The sequence below is a fragment of the Microcaecilia unicolor genome, chromosome 1 (genome assembly GCF_901765095.1).
Source record: "Microcaecilia unicolor chromosome 1, aMicUni1.1, whole genome shotgun sequence".
NCBI lineage: Eukaryota > Metazoa > Chordata > Amphibia > Gymnophiona > Siphonopidae > Microcaecilia > Microcaecilia unicolor.
The window spans coordinates 514915384-514934359 of NC_044031.1; positions in this window are offsets into that span (position 1 = coordinate 514915384).

The following is an 18976-nucleotide window of genomic DNA, read 5'->3' on the forward strand; positions in this document are numbered from 1 at the left end:
AAATGAGGGCAACACCCCAACCTCATTTAGAAGAACATGACTGTGATAGAACAGAACAACCAGCAGGTTAACAACTGTGTAAGGTCTGACTCTTCTCCCTCATGGAGCCAGGTTTCAGAGAAGACTAAAAGGTCCAGTTTGGAGGATATCATCAAGTCTTTAGTCGAATGTGAAATAGATTTAATAGATCTATAGTTTAGCAGGCTGCCAGAGTAACACATGATAAGGGAATCAGCAGATGGTTTAGTAGAACAGTAAATAAGGTTACTTACTTCACATCTGTGTGGATGGCAAAGTTGGTGAAGTGGTCTGTGACCCCAGAAAACCAGAATCACAGTGGAAAAAGAATATTCAGGTGCCATAGGGAAGGCAACTGGATAAAAATGGGAAAGTCTGAGAAAAATGAGCCAAAGAATAACTATCTGGTAGTTTTTATCTATGATATTATAATTACTCAAAGTTTGCCCCAAGGAACAGGTCCTGCTTCTTGAGCATGTGCCGCCATGGTGTAAATACTGCAAATATATTGCTTAGATAATTATTCTTCCAGGAGAGTATGTGACAACAACATCATGAGATCAGGTCAGTTTGGATACTACAGCAGGTGGAATTCTGAGCAGTCAGTCATCAGGGAAACCAATTCTTCCAGGAGTATATGTGACGTCAACAGCACATGATCAGGTCAGTTTGGGTACTGTGACAGGGGAAATTCTGATCAGACAGTCAACGAGGAAACCAACTCTTTTGGAAGTATATGTGACATCAACATCACATGATCAGGTCAGTTCAGGTACTGCAGCTCCTAAATTAAGATGAATTTTCAGCTGAAATGTTATGCTGCTTAGTCTGGCTGAAAACAAGGCATACATTTCCCCCTAAACCAACCTCTCCTCCTCTCCCATTCTCTATTTCTGTGGATAACACTCCCATCCTTCCTGTCTCATCAGCTCGTAACCTTGGGGTCATCTTCGACTCCTCCCTCTCCTTCTCTGCACATATTCAACAGACTGCTAAAACCTGTCATTTCTTTCTCTATAATATCAGCAAAATTCACCATTTCCTTTCTGAGCACACTACCAGAACCCTCATCCACACTCTTATTACCTCTCGCTTAGACTATTGCAACTTGCTTCTCACAGGTCTCCCACTTAGCCATCTCTCTCCTCTTCAATCTGTTCAAAATTCTGTTCCACGACTAATATTCCGCCAGGGCCATTATGCTCATATTAGCCCTCTCCTCAAGTCACTTCACTGGCTTCCTATCCGTTTCCGCATACAGTTCAAACTCCTCTTATTGACCTATAATTGCATTCACTCTGCAGCTCCTCAGTACCTCTCCACTCTCATCTCTCCCTACATTCCTCCCCGGGATCTCCATTCACTGCACCCTTCTCCTCCACTGCTAACTCCAGACTCCATTCCTTTTATCTTGCTGCACCTTATGCCTGGAATAGAGTTCCTGAGCTGGTCCGTCAAGCTCCATCTCTGGCCGTCTTCAAATCTAAGTTAAAAGCCCACCTTTTTGATACTGCTTTTAACTCCTAACTCTTGTTCTCTTGTTCAGAACCCTTATTTTATCATCCTCACTTTAATATTCCCTTATCTCTTGTTTGTCCTGTTTGTCTGTCCTAATTAGATTGTAAGCTCTGTCGAGCAGAGACTGTCTCTTCATGTTCAAATGTACAGCACTGCGTACGTCTAGTAGCGCTTTAGAAATGATAAGTAGTAGTAGTAGTACATTTAGGAGGCTAATTTAGGAGCATAAATTTAAGAGCTCAACTTCTGTTGAATATTGGGCTCTAGGTTTGTTATTTAGTATCACTTTAATCATTTGCTTGAAGCTGATGTCAGGCTCAAAAGTCTATTGTTTCCCTGTGAACCCTTTATTAAAACTGAGTACTGCATTGGTCACCCTCCGCTCCTCAAATATCATGGACATTTTGAATAATAGGTTACAGATTACTAATAAGAACTTAGTATTTTCATGTTTGAGCTGTTTTAGAACTCTGGGATGAATGTAGTGAATGTAGTGTGGTTTTGATTATTTGTTGGTCTTGAATTTGTCAATTTGATCTATTACATTTTCTGTTTACGTTTATTAGTACTTGATGTACTGCCTTTTAAACTAGAATCAAAGCAGTTTACAATCAAAGATAAAAGTCTTAGGGTGAAGGAAAGAGAACTACAAATCAATAACAGGTAAAAGGAGAGAAAGGGGAGAAAAAAGAGAAATACATTAGCAAGTTGACATAGATTTACAGTGATGTGTCTTAGTTGCTCCAAGCCATTACAATCAAAGAAGGTTTCTGATGAAGGTATGATTCCCAACATTCCCTCAGTACAGACAGAAGCAAAGGAATAATTAAAATATTTTTCTGCTGTTACCTTATCCTTCCTGAGCATTTCCTTTACCCCTTGGTTATCTGACAGTCCATTTGACAACTTCACAGGGTTGTATTTGCTTCGGATGCACTTGAAAATATTTTCAGTATTCTTGCCTCAACAACAAGATTATTTTCAAAGTGTCTCTTGGCCTTCCTTATTATTTTTATACATTTAACATGCCAATGCTTAGGCTCATCCCTGTTTTCTACATTAGGGTCTGCTTTCCATTTTCTGAAAAATGTTCTTTTGGCTTTCATTGCATTTTCCACCTTACCATTAAACCGCACTGGCCATCTTTTGGTCTTCATTCAGTGTTTTTGATATGTGGAATACATTTTATCTGGATTTCCTATATGGTACTTTAAAATAATATCTATACTTCATGCAAACTTTTGAGTTTTGTATTAATCCATGGTACAACTGCACCTCAGATACTGTGTGCACTTCTGGTCACTACATCCCAAAAAAAGATATAGTGGAATTAGAAAAGGTACAGAGAACGGCGACAAAAATGATAAAGGGGATGGGACTACTTCCCTATGAGAAAAGGATAAAGCAGCTAGGGATCTTCAGCTTGGAGAAGAGACAACTGAGGGGAGATATTATAAAAGTCTGTAAAATACTGAGTGGAGTGGAACAGGTAAATGTGAATCACTTGTTTACTATTTCCAAAAATACTAGGAATAGGGGGCATGCAATATAGCTGCTAAGTAATACATTTAAAACAAACTGGAGATAATATTTCTTCAATCAATGTGTAATTAAACTCTAGAATTTATTGTCAGAGAATGTGATAAAAGCAGTTAGCTTAGCAGGGTTTAAAAAAAGGTTTGGATAGTTTCCTAAAAGAAAAGTCCATAAGCCATTATTAAGATAGACTTGGAAAATCCATTGCTTATTTCTAAGATAAACAACATAAAATCTGTTTTATTGTTCTGGGATTTTGCCAGGTACTTGAAATCTGAATTGGTCACTGTTGGAAACAGGACACTGGGCTTGATGGACCTTCAGTCTGTCCCACTATGGCAACACTTATGTTCTTATTACCCTGGCAACTGGTCATTTTAGTTTTTCTCTAATTTTTTAATTTTATTGTAGTCTCCCTTTTTAAAAAATTAAGTGTTACAATATTAATTTTTTAAAGCATTTTTGCTCAAATTATGGCAACTTGATTGCATTCTAGCCAATATTGAAAGTGATTTAAATGTGCCAGAGAAGCTCCAGCCTGCTTAAAACTCCTGGGGATACTTAATCAACAATATTCAGCAGCACTTAACTAGGCAGTGCCGCTAAATATTGGTGGTGTAGGAGTACATAACCTTTTTTTTTTTAAAGTCCAGCGATCCCCTCCCCCAGCATTTAGAATCATAGAATGTCCCACCAACCCCTAACCCCCTCAGGCCAGATGGGCCCCTGGGCCTACCTTCCATCCTTAGTAATCCAGCGGGGGCAGTGGGGGCTGGAGAGAAGTCCACTTGCTCCTGTACCTTGTGGTTGCCTAAAGAAAATGACTGCCGTGACCTATCAAGGCAGCTTATGATACTACACAGCTGAATTATCAAGTATTTTCTTGAGGAGTCAGAGATAAGAATTTGGATTGTATAACATTTGAAACTTGTTTGTGAAATGAGAGGGAAGTGTTAAGAATAATTCCTAAATAACAAAAGGACTCCACTATAGTAGCTGGTGAATCAAAAAGAACAGGGATAACAGAAAAGTGAATGGCGGAACCTGCTATCCAACATGTCATAGTCTTATCTTGGTTCAGAATTAATTTGTTTTCATGGAACCACAAGGCCATTGCTTTTAATCAGGACTGTAGTGTATGGAAATTTGGAGGAAGTAATACAGGTGGGAAACACTAACGGAATGTCATCTGCATAAATTCCAAAATCCCAAGAAAGGATCAATAGAAGACTAACAAAGATATTGAATAGTAAAGGAGATAGGATAGACCCCTATGGAACACCATGCAAAAGTATTTGAAATGAGGATATGGAGGAAGAGATTCAAACTCGGAAAAAATTCCCACACAAGAAAGAGGAGAATCCTCCCAAACCAATCTCAGCAAGATTATCCATGAGGATAGCTTGATTAAATCAAAAGAAACAAATAGAATAACTTTACCATCTTCAAATATAGAATGGATCTCACTTAAAAAGGCAGAAATAATAGTTTCTGTACTGTGACCTTTCCTAAAATCAGATTGTCTGGGATGATGTTTGTTCAACATGCGATGATAATTGATTAAAGACCACCTGTTCAGTTATTGATAAAAGGTACAGATTGGAGATTGGACAGTAGCTGTAAGGGAAAGAGGGATCACAGGCTGACTGTTTAAGGATTGGCTGAACTATGGCTTTGTCCACATCGAGGGTACAACCCCACAAGAGAGGGAATCAGATTCAATGCCAGTGGGAGAAGGGCGTGGATTGGAAATTTAAGCCAGTGAGATGGGACAGGATCCAAACAGCATCTAATCAATTTCATAGAAGAAAGATATTTGTCAACAAAATCAAAGCAGGTAAATTTAAAGTTGTGCAGCTGAATGAAGTAGTAGAAGTGGAAGAGGAAAAGGCTGTATCGGGTAAAGCAAGTGAAGTAGAGTCAGTTTCGGTGCCAGATGGAACAAGAGATTTACAAAGTCACGAGATCTTATCAAAGAAATAAGTTGCTAGAGTCTCAGCAGATGGCATAGGGGCAGAGGTCTTGGAGCAGAGACTGGAGACAATAGAATAAAAACTGCTTAGACAGATTGTGGGAAAGATTGATTAAATTCAAGTAATATTACTTTGCTGCCTACAAATGTGATTTATAGAAGCACTGTAAATCCTTACATGATTGAAAATTTAATGTTGAAAACCATTTGCCTCAAATGCATTCAGCTCTCTGGATCTATTGTTTTAGGAGCCAAAGACCATTATGGAACAAAGGTTCCCAATGACAGTGTGTGTAAGGGTGCTATACTATGAAAACTGGCCTGTAAAGCATCATTCCAGCAGATAGCTTGTTCCTGTACTGAAAGTGAGAAAAAATCTGAGGGAAAAAAGGAGAAAAGAGGAACACAATCAGCATGATTGAGACAGTTCAGAAATCTTGTCTGGTATTGTTGTGTTGGTACAAAAGAAACCAGTTCAAAGGCGGTCAACTTAAGGGATATCAGAAGATGATCTGACCAGGAGACTGGCTGACTGGAAAAATTACTAAGGGAGAAAAGAGGAGAATGTGAAACAATGACCAAGTTGAGTATTATTATTATTATGACAAATGTATCCCACATTATCTCGAACAAGCTCAGGTTCAATGTGGTTTACATTCAAGAAAAAACATCAAAAATATAATATGTCCATTAGTGTGTTTAAGCACACTTAAAGAGGAACATATCCTACGAATTCTTAAAAATTCACTCACAGGGAGATTGGATCTTAAAGCATAAGGATGAAAAATACCATACTGTAAGAAGGTATTTTTAGTAACTGACATACGATGTAAAGTAGTTAACATTTCATCACCCTGTCTATATATGAGCACATCCAAAAATACCATTCTCTGTTCATCAATGGTAGCTGTAAATTGCAAAGAATCTGTTAAGGAATTTAACTGTGTCAAAAATAATTGAAGTTGATTGAAACAATTTCTATCTGCTGGTACAGTCATAGAAGCCAGTAGAATGTTATTTAACTCCGGAATTATAATAAGTCAGAGACATCCAATGGAACACCCACAGCACTGTCATCTTGCGAAGGTTCATCGGTCCTTTTCTTAACAACTGGAAAATAATATGCCTTAGTAATCGGTGGTACAGATTCAGAAGGAACTGTCAAAGCTTCACAAAGATATTTTTTAAACATTTCTCTGGGCATAATAAAGGCTGACTGGAAAATTTATCAGTGTAAGATCTGCCTTCCTCACCACATTCTCCAAATTTTCCACTTTCCCCCAGATTCTATATATGGTACACATTAAAATGTGCATGTGGCCAATTTACATGTGCTACTCAATTAGTCAATGAGCCTATTAGTGTTGATAATTGGCTAAAAATGACCAATTATCAACACTAATTGGCAATAATTGAAATTTACACACACATCTTTTTAGGTGTATTCTAAAAAGAAGCTTATGCCAATTCCAGCACATGTAGCCAAAAAAGGGGGTGTGGCAATGGGAGGAGTGTGGGTGTTTTGGGGCAATCAAATCTACATTAGTCGTGATAGAATTTGGGGGAGCATGCCTAGATTTAGGCGCATCCTACCAAAATGCAGGCAGTATTGAGTGTAACTATCTTACTAGGGACTTTACACCTAAACTAACATTACTTTCATTAGTCCCAGTATTTGTTCTCCCATCACACTATGTATTCTCACATCATGATTTTCACAAGCAATTCAAGCAGTATTGTTCTTGCCTCGGTAGTGCTAAATTGCCAAACAGTGATTTATGGCAATTCAAAACAGCACCAGTGGCGTAGCCACAGGTGGGCCTGGGTGGGCCAGGGCCCATCCACTTAGGGCTCAGGCCCACCCAACAGCTGCACATATTTAGTGCTAGCTAGTGGGGATCCCAAGCTTCGCCAGCTGAAGACCTCCCCCGATGGTGCTGAAAACACTGCTTTCCACTTCAGCAGTCTAAGCTTCCTAAGCTGCTGATACTGGCCTCATCGCATTGGAGGCGAACACTTGGTGCCCACCCACTTCTTGACTAGGCCCACCCAAAATCTGCTGTCTGGCTACGCCCCTGAACAGCACTAACTTCTTCACCGGCTTTTATTCATTTATATTAACATCTTAAGCACACTTGTCTTAGGTATGTTTGGACTGGGGGCTCAAAGCTGTCCGAAACGCATGTTTCGCCACCTGGCTGTGTCAAGGACCTCCCCCTTACGCCGTTCTAGCACCAGCTGAACCAATTTTATCAAGGGAACTATTCCTGTGAATTTGATGTGAATAAAGACCTTGTTTAGGAAACACCATCTGTGAGAGGATTTCTTTTTTGGATCCACTGTTAGATTTTCAGGATATCCACAATGAGTATTCGTGAGAGAGAGATTTGCATGCACTGCCTACACTGTACGCAAACCTCTCTCATGAATATTCATTGTGGATATCCTTAAAACCTGACTGACTGGGGTGCCTCCGGGACTAGGTTTGGGAACCACTGACATAAGCATTGCCATACCTGGACAGACCGAAGGTCCATCAAGCCCATCATCCTGTTTCCAACAGTGGCCAATCCAGGTTACAAGTACCTGGCAAGATTCCAAAACAGTACAAACCATTTTGTGCTGCTTATCCTAGAAATAAGTAGTGGATTTTCTACAATCCATCTTAATAATGGCTTATGGACTTTTCTTTTAGGAATTTATTCAAACCTTTTTTAAACCCTGCTAAGCTAACTGTATTATTTGTATTCAATTGCATTGTTTGTGTATAGTTAGCACTGTGTATTAGGACTGCTTTTCTAGTTTGCAGTATCCTGTGATTGACTCCTTGTGAGCTTTCCCTATTGGCTGTGAGCTAGGGCCAGCCCTCCCTCTCTGCCCATGATCCCTCTTTGATCTACTGTAATTCAGTCAAGTGTTTTCACCATTTCCTCAAGTCATTCCCCATTTATTTTCACTGAGTTTCTTCCCTTATTCCCCTTTGAGTGTTACAGCTTATCCTCTTAGTTGGGCTGAGATTCCGGCCATCTCCTTGCCTCTGAGGTGGCTTGATACAGACTCTATGTGCAGAGAGCTACAGTTCTTTTACAAGCAACAGAGGGTTTTCTTTGTTCTGAATACTACAATAAAAAAAGATTTGCTTAAGAACTGATAGTCTACTGGTAAAGCTTCTACTTGGGGATGGTTAATGCTGCCTGTTTAAGCTACACTGTACTTTGCCTAGAACATTATACTTGCCTAGAACAGTACATTTAGATAATTTGTCATTGATGCCAAATTGCATTTGAAACAGCTTCCATGAAATTTGGACTTTGCAAGTTTGGTACAAATGAGTAGAGTGGCTAATGGTTAGTGTAGCGGGCTTTGATCCTGGTGACCTGGGTTTAATTCCCACTGCAGTTACTTGTGACCTTGGGCAAGTCACTTAACCCTCCATCGCCCTAGCTACAAAAACTTAGATTGTGAACCCTCTAGGGACAAAAAAAGTATCTGCATATAAAGTGTGCAGCACTGTGTACATCTAATAGCACTATAGAAATGATTAGTAGTAGTACAAATCTCTGTTTTATAACAAGTTAATGACCCCTGATGCAGGCACAGTACCAAAACATGGCCATATTGGGTCAACTAATAAAGAATTCCTAATTGGACCTGTGGTTTTGCCTCAGTTTTTGGCCACCCACACCTTTTTGGGTTCCCAGCTTGCCTCGCAAAAGAGGATGTGCCAAGCAATGATGTCATCCAGTGGAGACAGATTTCGTCAGCTTCTTTTGTTGTTGACCAGCCTAATGAACCTTCGAGGGAGAAGGTATAACTGTAGATGTAGGAAGTATTGCCTGGAGCAGAAAGAAACATCTTGGAGGCAAGTAGGCTGGTTAATGTTCCTTCAGCCCCTTAGTGAAACCATTCTGGAATCATTGTAGATTGTGCTGGTAAGTCTTGATTCCTCAATTAATATGTGCGCAATGGAGCTAAAGGCCTTCTCTGCTGAGTTGAAGGGGAAGATGCAATGCCTTGAGAAAAATATTTAAAATATTAAATAATTTTTTGGGAAAGTAGAAGCCTTGTGGAAGTAAAGAGAGGGTGCTAAAGACACTAATGCAGCATTGATTAAGTATAAATTAAATTGTAGTAGAAAATTGGATCACTTGGACCATTTATCCAGGCATTTGAATCTTGGGTACTAAGGGGCCATTTTACTAAGCTGCGTAAGTGCCAACGCGCACCCAAAGCTTGCTAATTCTGAGTTAACACCCAGCTACTGCGTGGCCATTGTGGTAATTTCATTTTTGGCGTGTGTCCACAAAATATTTTTATTTTCTGGCACCCGTCAGCTACGCGTGCCAAGTGGCATTTGACGCATGTAAGTCATTACTGCCCGGTTACCGTGTGAGTCTTAACTGCTAGGACAATGGCTGGCAGTAAGGTCTCAGACCCAAAATGAACGTGCGGCAATTTTCATTTTGCCGCACGTCCATTTTCGGCAAAAATTTTAAAAGGCCTTTTTTAGAGGTGCACTGAAAAATGATTCTGCACGCACCTAAATCCCGCGCCTACACTATCGCAGGCCATTTTTCAGCACACCTTAGTAAAAGGACCCCTAAATTTTCCCAAGGTGTCAGAACTTTCGCCACAAGATCGTTTTACAAGATATATGAGGGAATTATTGAAGGTTCCATCAGAAGCATTGTTCCCTTTTGCCAAAGCTTACCATTTATCAACCAAGGAGGCAGTCTGAGGATCTACATAATGATCCAGTAGTGGATACCCTTCCCCCCAACACTAGGACTAGAAAACTAAAGGGGCAATATTCAGCTCATGATGGTCAACAATTTTGTAAGCTATGACCACCCCAGGTTGAATTAGGCCTGGATATTCAGTGTCCGCATATATCCAGGTATCAGCACTGACTATCTGGGTATTTGGTAGAACCCGGAAGTTATTTGGGTACAGCTGATATTCAGTGCTGTACCTGTATAGCTAACTGGGCATAGGTAGGTCTGAGTTTTATGTGGGCCAACATGACTGGTTATCTATCTGGACACTGACATTAACTATCCATAGTGTCACAGTGGTCAGTGCTAAAATTCAGCCTCACTATCTGTTAAGGGGTCCTTTTACTAAGGTGCGCTAACAGATTTAGCACACACTACAATTAGCATGTGCTAAATGATAAGACACCTATTATATTCCTATAGATGTCTTATCATTTACTGCATGCTTATTGTTAGCGCTCGCCGCTCGCTAAACCTGCTAGTGCGCCTTATTAAAATGACACCCTAAGTGATTACTGATTATTAGCAGTGAGGTTAGCCGGTTTTAAATATTAACCCCTAACCTTCCAGCTATATTAGAGTCATAAGAACTGGTGGTGTATAGTAAGGCTATTTTATTGGTCTTGATAGTATTCAAGCAAGATCTAAATATGGTTATTCATCTGTACATTTGAAGCCTTTAGACTATATTTTTGGGACAAAAGATATGGATTTGTTTGGACTTGCTAAGGTTACACAGGAGTGCTGCAAACTTTTCTTATCCATGTGTCAAGAGGGCTGCAAATTGGAACCTCTTATTTTGAGGTATCCTTGTAAATGTCTATTGAAATATTTGGGGTTGATTTATGTTTTCTATGTCCTAAAACAATTCAATTTATTATTGAATGCTAAAAAAATTGGCTATTTCCACCCCAACGATTGTATGTGTACCACACTGTGCATATCTTGTAAACCTATATAAATGATTAGTAGTAGTAGTGATAGTAGGTAGTAGTTATAGTAATGGTAGTAGTAGCAATAGCAGTAGTGGTAGTAGTAGTTAATGATAATGGTTAATCTGGGTGCAATTATGTCAGTCTTCTTGCTATGTTCATGTCTATAGCCTTTTTCCTCTAACTTTTTCTCTCCCTTATTTTTCCATCTCCATCATTTTAATTTGGGGGTAATTTCTGATTTAGATTTGTTTATTGTATGAGTTGAATGTAAAAAAGATTGCATAGCATATGTCTTTTCTGTTGGACATATCATAAAGGGACCTACTTGATGGACTTATTAATAAAACGTTTTAGCTGCATGGAAGTCTTTTGTCATTATGTTCATAGTTATACAACAATTCTATTGCACCAGGCATCGCTGGATCCTCACCTTCCTTGGTCGTCTCTGCTGTGTTCTTGTACTGATTATGAGGTGGGGTATGTGCTCTTCTTTAATTTGTATTTGTTGTGCACTAACCACAAAAGGCCTTCCACGCCCATTCTCCACCTATGACTTGCCCCCTAACACATAAAGCACTTAGAACTAGATTCTATATATCATGCCTAAAAATTTGGCACTGAAACGAAATACACCTAGGTGTATTCTGTAAAGTACATCTAAATTTAGGCATACTTTATAGAATAAGCCTAAATTTCCATGCAGTTTACAGAATATGCTCAGTGCCTGTCTACGCGAGTAAATTTAATCATGGGCAGTTACGCCAAGTAAAACTTGGTGTAAATGTCGATGTTTGAATTAGGTGTAGACCAGGTGTATTCTATAACAATGCACATAGATTTTAGAAATGCCCATGACCTGCCCATTCCACACCCATGGTCTAACCCACTTTTCAACTATGCGACTTAGAACTTATGCCTATCACTTTACAGAATACGCTTAGACTATTCTGTGTGTAAATTCTAATTAATGCCAATTAGTGTCAATTGCTTGTTAAGTGGCAATTATTGGCGCTGATTGGCTTGTTAAATAATTAAGTTGTGCATGGAAATCCAGAATATGACTGGATTTGCATGCACAACTTAGATCGCGCTATATAGAATCCAGGGGTTAATGTATGGTTCACTGTGTGGTACCTGCAAAAGTACTGCAAAGCTCCATAATGCAGTTGTGCGCTAGCAGTTATTGAGCAGTACACTGCATGTTAAGGACATGGTTTAGTAAAAGGGTACCTATATCCTCAAATCCTATTATGTTATTGTAATAGTGGGTTTTGGACTTTTGATGATTGATATTTTGAATGACTGTGTCCAAAATAAGTTCTGGTTGAAGGAAATGATTTTTGACATTCTTTATAAACACAACGTAGGTGTCCATGACCCTATTTTAGAAGCATCCCCATATGCAAATAGTGGCTTATAAATATGTATATCACCTACACGTGCAAATAGAGATTTTAGAAAGCCATTATTTACACATGTGAGCTTATTTTCGAAAGAGATTGCTGGCCATCTTCTGACACAAATCTGGAGACGACCGGCGATCTCCTGATCCTGGCCAAATTGGTATAATCAAAAGAGGATTTTGGCCGGCGCCAACTGCTTTTCGTCTTGGAGCCGGCCAACCTTCAAGGGAGGGTAGAGAAGGCGGGACAGGGGCAGAGTGGGGGCGGGATGGGGGCGTGGTTACGAGATGGCCGGCTTCACCCCATAATGGAAAAAAGGTGGCCGGCTCAGATGAACATTTCGCCGGCTGCACTTGGTCCATTTATTTTTAGGTCCAAGTCACAAAAAAGTGCCCCAGTTGACCAAATGACCACCGGAGGGAATCGGGGATCACCTCTCCTTACTCACCCAGTGGTCACCAACCCCCTCCCACCCAAAAAAGATTAAAAAAAACTTTTTTTTGCAAGCCTGTATGCCAGCCTGAAATGTCATACCCAGCTCCCTGACAGCAGTATGCAGGTCCATGAAGCAGTTTTTAGTGGGTGCAGTGCACTTCAGGCAGGTGGACTCAGGCCCACCTCCCCCCCACCTGTTCCACTTGTGTTGGTTAATGTTGAGCCCTCCAAAAAACCCCAAAACCCACTGTACCCACATGTAGGTGCCCTCCCTCACCCCTTAGGGCTATGGTAATGGTGTAGAGTTTTGGGGAGTGGGTTTTGGGGGGGATTTGGGGGGCTCAGTACCCAAGGTAAGGGAGCTATGCACCTGGGAGCTATTTTTTTTAATTTCTAGAAGTACCCCCTAGGGTGCCCGGTTGGTGTCATGGCATGTCAGGGGGGCCAGTGCACTACAAATGCTGGCTCCTCCCATGACCAAATGCCTTGCATTTCGACGGGTTTGAGATGGCCGGGCCCGGTTTCCATTATGACTGAAAACCGAAGCCGGCCATCTTCTCTAAGCCCGGCGATCGATTTAGCCGGCCCCAACCGTATTTCGAAAATATGGTTGGCTCCACCCCATCTATTCGGCCGGCGCTGTTTGATTATGCCCCTCATGGTAATCCACAAAATGTCTATATAGCATGGGGGCGTGATCAGGACATGGAGAAGGAGTGGTTTGGGGACCTAAACTACTAATATGTGTTCTCCATTTTACAAAGGGAATAGATGTGAATATAATAAACTGGCTGATATTCAAAGGCATTTATGTGTTTAGCAGGTGCAGCTAACTGAATAAGTATCAGCTAGTGGAAAAATCAGCGGCACTAACTGGATAGTGCTGTTAAATATTCCCTCTAATTGCCTTGGCATTATATGGACAGTACAGGATGGTCAATGCATGGAGCATGAGTAAAACCAGGTTATCTAGTTAGCAGTGATTTTCAGACCACTAACCAAATATCGTTAGGCAGCAAAAAGCCAGCACTGATTCTGGATGTACAGTGACAGCTGGTATCTGGAAACCATCACTAAATATCTGTTTTTATTTTAATTGAAATGGTTGGCATTAAAAAAAAAACCTGACATCTGTGGGCTAAATATCAGTCTCAAAATTCATATGGTAGTATTTACACCAACCCTGAGTGCCTTCTTGAAGGGCAGCTACAAAGATGAAGGGTAACCCTTCCTTCTGACACCCACCTGAAGACATCAGAAGCCATCTTTCTGATCCCCCCAGCCATAAAAACTCTTCCCTTCTCTAGACAAGGATTCCCTACCCTTACTTGTGTCCAGTGAGGAGCAGGAATGATCCCTATCCCCGTCTGCTCTGTTGAAGTCTCGAGTTCAAATTGGCATCCCTGACTCCTCAAAGGTCATGTTGCCATTCTCTGTTGCAGCTTGCAGTGTTTGCTACAACAGCGCATGAGCTGATAAATTTGCTGTTCCAAATTGTTCTCATGGCCCAGCTATTTTTTTGCAGGTTGAGTTTATTGGATTAGGCTGACAGGAAATAGTTAGAACATATGAATTTAGAAAGAAATGGAAGTTTGAGGATATATAAGGAGGGACATAACCAGCAGAAAAAGAGATGATAATGCCTCTCTATAAATAAGTGGTGAATTTCAGTTTGAATAGATTTTTTTGATAAGTGCTATGTTGCATTGCAAAGTACTTTTTTCTTGTATCCTATTTCCTTTGATGTTCATAATGATGAATATCCATGATGTTTGTGAATATATAAAATAATAAATATATTTTAAAAAGATAGCAAGTACAATCCCAATTTGTTTTTTGAAGCATGGACGTTTTTGATTTTATATTCATGTTCTGTACTGATGTCAGCAGCTGGGCGTGCTCAGTAATTTCTATCTACCTCGCTAGTGGTTCCCAAACCTGGTCCTGGAGATACTCCAGCCGGTCCGGTTTTCGGGATGTCCACAATGAATGTTCTTGAGAGAGATTTGCATGCAATGGAGGCAGTGCATGAAAATATCTTTCGTGAATATTCATGCCTTCACATTGGCATAACCTGTTAGAAATAGTAAGTCAAGGAAATACTTTGATGAGTGAGATGATATATTTTATGATTTAAACCAGGGCCAAGGTTTGGAATTGGTATCAACTTATTTTTGAATTGGAAATATAAATATTTTGCAGTATTCCTCAAATATCTTGGCAGCTATGCGTTTGGCTCTGGACAGTTTACTTAAATTTATGCCATCATATATTTTGATATATATCCACTCATTGAATGTCAACATAGCCACATTTTAAGTAAGCTATATTAAAGTTTTGCTTTAAATAAGCTGAATTTATTTGTTTAATATATCTTCTGTTAGTTTGATAGAGACATATATGTTTTTATAAATTATTCTGCCACAGCTAAAACTACAAATTATATTTCATTTTGATTGAACTGTATTTTTCATTAGTAAACACAGCACAATTCCAAAACCATATAGATCTTTCACGATGAATGACTAAGCCAAATAAAATTGTTGAACTATGCAACGTGTATTCCAACTTTGAAAATTAAGAACAACAATAGAAATATATTTAATACAGTGAGAGAAAATGATAGAAACTGGAAAAGCCCATCTTTGGCAACAACCAACAAAGAAGTGCCAATAAATTATAGCTATTCAAGATTAGGGACAAGGCAAAGTTAATGGCTTATATCTCACACAGGAAATCCCCTTCCACACTAATCCTGAAAGTGAAAAAAAAAATCACCAGTCATTTTCACAGACATTAGCCTGCTTATTTTCGAAGGAGAAGGGCACTTATCTTCCAACACAAATCGGGAGATGGGCGTCCTTCTCCTAAGGTCGCCCAAATCGGCATAATCGAAAACCGATTTTGGACGTCCTCAACTGCTTTCCGTCACAGGGATGACCAAAGTTCAAGGGGACGTGTCGGCAGTGTACGAAAGGCGGGACGGGGGCGTGGTTAAGATATGGGCGTCCTCGGCCGATAATGGAAAAAAGAAGAGCGTCCCTGACTAGCATTTGGCCAACTTTACTTGGTCCCTTTTTTTTCAAGACCAAGCCTCGAAAAGGTGCCCGAACTGACCAGATGACCACCGGAGGGAATCAGGGATGACCTCCCCTTACTCCCCCAGTGGTCACCAACCCCCTCCCACCCACCCCAAGAAAAATAAAACACATTTTTTCCAGCCTCTATGCCAGCCTCAAATGTCATACCCAGCTCCATCACAGCAGTATGCAGGTCCCTGGAGCAGTTTTTAGTGGGTGCAGTGCACTTCAGACAGGCAGACCCAAGCCCATGCCCCCTACCTGTTACACTTGTGGTGGTAAATGGGAGCCCTCCAAAACCCACCACAAACCCACTGTACCCACATCTAGATGCCCCTTCATCCCTAAGGGCTATGGTAGTGGTGTACAGTTGTGGGGAGTGGGTTTTTGTGGGGGGGGGGGGGGGGTTGGAGGGCTCAGTACACAAGGTAAGGGAGCTATGCACCTGGGAGCAATTTTTGAAGTCCACTGCAGTGCCCCCTAGGGTGCCCAGTTGGTGTCCTGGCATGTGAGGGGGACCAGTGAACTACGAATGCTGGCTCATCCCATGACCAAATGGCTTGGATTTGGTCATTTTTGAGATGGGCGTCCTCGGTTTCCATTATCGGCAAAAACCAAGGTCGCCCATCTCTAAGGTCAGCGATCTCAACATTTAGGAAGTGGAAGCTGATGTCATAACTCCACAGAGCCAATAGAGTACCTAGCTTGGTTGCCACTCAGGGCAGAGTACCTCCCTCCTCCTGATGCATCACCTCCCCCACCCCCTCACTCTTTCCTTCAAAGCAGTAAAGGGCTGTGCCCCATACAGGAAGTTGACATCAAAATCAAAGGGGCAGGGGACTGGCAGAGCTGACAGCTGCATAGCTGCTCAGTGCACCCTCTTACTGACATCATCTGGGGCGGACTGCACCTTCCACTCTGCCCTTGGTACTCCACTGCACAGAGTGGCTAATTCCTAAGGAGCTTATTATTCCTGCTAAAATTTTGTATCAAATAATTTATTTGGAGCATACTATCTACCAATAAATCTATTGGTCAAGACAATTGACCGGAACCTTTCACTAGAGAATCAAGCAAAATCTACCATAAAGAAAATGTTCCACTCAATGTGGAAACTCAAACGTGTGAAACCATGCTTCCCGAGAGAGACTACTGCAATGGAATCTATGCAGGTTGCAAAGAACAAATTATAAAGAAACTTCAGACCACTCAAAATACAGCAGCCATGCTTATATTTGGAAAAACGCGTTTTGAAAGCGCTAAACCCCTCCGAGAAAAACTGCATTGGCTCCCAATCAAAGAACGAATTACTTTCAAAATCTGCACCCTGGTTCATAAAATTATCTATGGCAATGCCCCGGCCTACATGGCAGACCTCATAGACCTATCAACCAAAAACACAACAAGATCAGCACGAACATACCTAAATCTTCACTACCCAAACAGCAAAGGCCTCAAACACAAATCAACGTATGCATCCAGCTTTTTCTATTTAAGCGCACAACTATGGAACCCTCGGCCAAAAATAGTAAAAACAACGTACGACCACCTCAAGTTCCACTGTTTGGAAATCAGGATCCTGGGCTAGATGGACCACTGGTCTGATCCAATATGGCTACTCTTATGTTCTTATGTTATGTTCTTTATATTTTATTTCTTCTTGTTTGGTGTGCTTGGGGGTTCCACTTCTCTTTATTATTACACATCAATAAACAGCAGGTGATTGTTTTTTGTGCTCAAACTTTTTATTGATTTTGAAATAACCATACAAACCAAACTAGAAAACATAAATCAATAATTAGAATATAGTAAGGAAAAGAACAAGAATATCTCAGAATGTTAGAAATCGAACAGGGCGCCCATCTCTAAGGAAGTCCCGGCGAAGGGGCGGGGCATCCCGTATTATCGAAGCAAGTCAGCCACTGTAAAAGAACCATGGCTTTTAGTTTCAGTTTTCATTAACTAAACACTCCGTGTGTGTAGAGGCTATTTTCTTTGCAGGTAAAATACAGTCTATATTTTACCTCCAAACAAAATAGCCAAAGTTTATATTCAGGCTTGGATACTGTGAGCGTAGCAGAGGGATGGAGACTGCAAGCTCTGAAAATCCTCATTGGTTCACATTCACACAGCAAAACTTGAGGTTTTGGTTTCAGTATTGGCTTTGGCTAAAACCAGGTGATGAGTTTCAGCTGCAGCAGTGATGTATTAAGGGAGGATGGTGCCCAGGGTGCAGGGGGAGCACGGTGCCCACGCTCCTTATTATGCCAATGTTTGTCTCCGCTCTCTCCCCTGGCACGAACTGCATACTTAAACTGGCAGGGTCTCCAAGCCCCTCCAGAGGAAGCCATCCAGCCCACGTTCCAAGCCATCCACTCGCCCGCACAATGCTGGATTTTTGAGGATCAGGCTTCTCTCATGCATGCTCGGTTGTACAAAAACCCAGCATTTTGCAGGGGGGGGGGGGGGAGAAAACAGCATGGTGGGGCTTGAGGACTCCCATCTGCTAAGTGCCTCATTTTTTTTGGGGGGGGGGGGGGGCTGGGGCGCCTGTCACAACCTTGCCAAGATGGCACCCGAAGCAGTCCACACCCCTTACTACACCACTGAGTTGCAGTATTAGTTTCAGATGAAAACTTTTAGACATTTTTGGTGGCAGTTTTGGTTACAGCTAAAACTGAAATAGCAGTTTTGTTCAGCATCTATTGAGCATTTCCATTCACAGTAAAACTTATATAATATTCACCACTTAAAGAATATATATAAAAAGGGGTATACTACGTCAGATGTCAGTTACTATACAATTATAAAGACAAAGGGTGGAAGGAACCCAAATGGAGTCACAGGTACAAACTTGGCTGCCCTTCCTAGAAGACTAGATGGGACATGCTGGTCTTTATGTGCCATCATTTACTATGTTTCTGTATTCTGAGGAGACTTTCTAAGCATTCCAAAGTACTCTTCAGCATTCACTATAGAATCCAAACAGTGCAGTATCTAATGTCTGGTATAGTTTTGCATCTGCATTCTGCTTCAAGAGCTATGCTACAATAAGTCCAGTGGTGCCATTTTCACCATTTCAGTTTCTACTAGTATCAAACATGAAGTCATCCATGTTGATCTACTTATACCAATCAAAATATGTAGATTTCTTATCCAATTAGAATTCACTCACACTTTCTTATCACTCCTTGTTTGGATCAATTTGGTGGTATTTCATAAAGATTAGATCAATTACACCATATAAAAATTACAGCAAATAAAAAAAAACACTGGTGAATTTTAGGAAAACACAGGATATTCA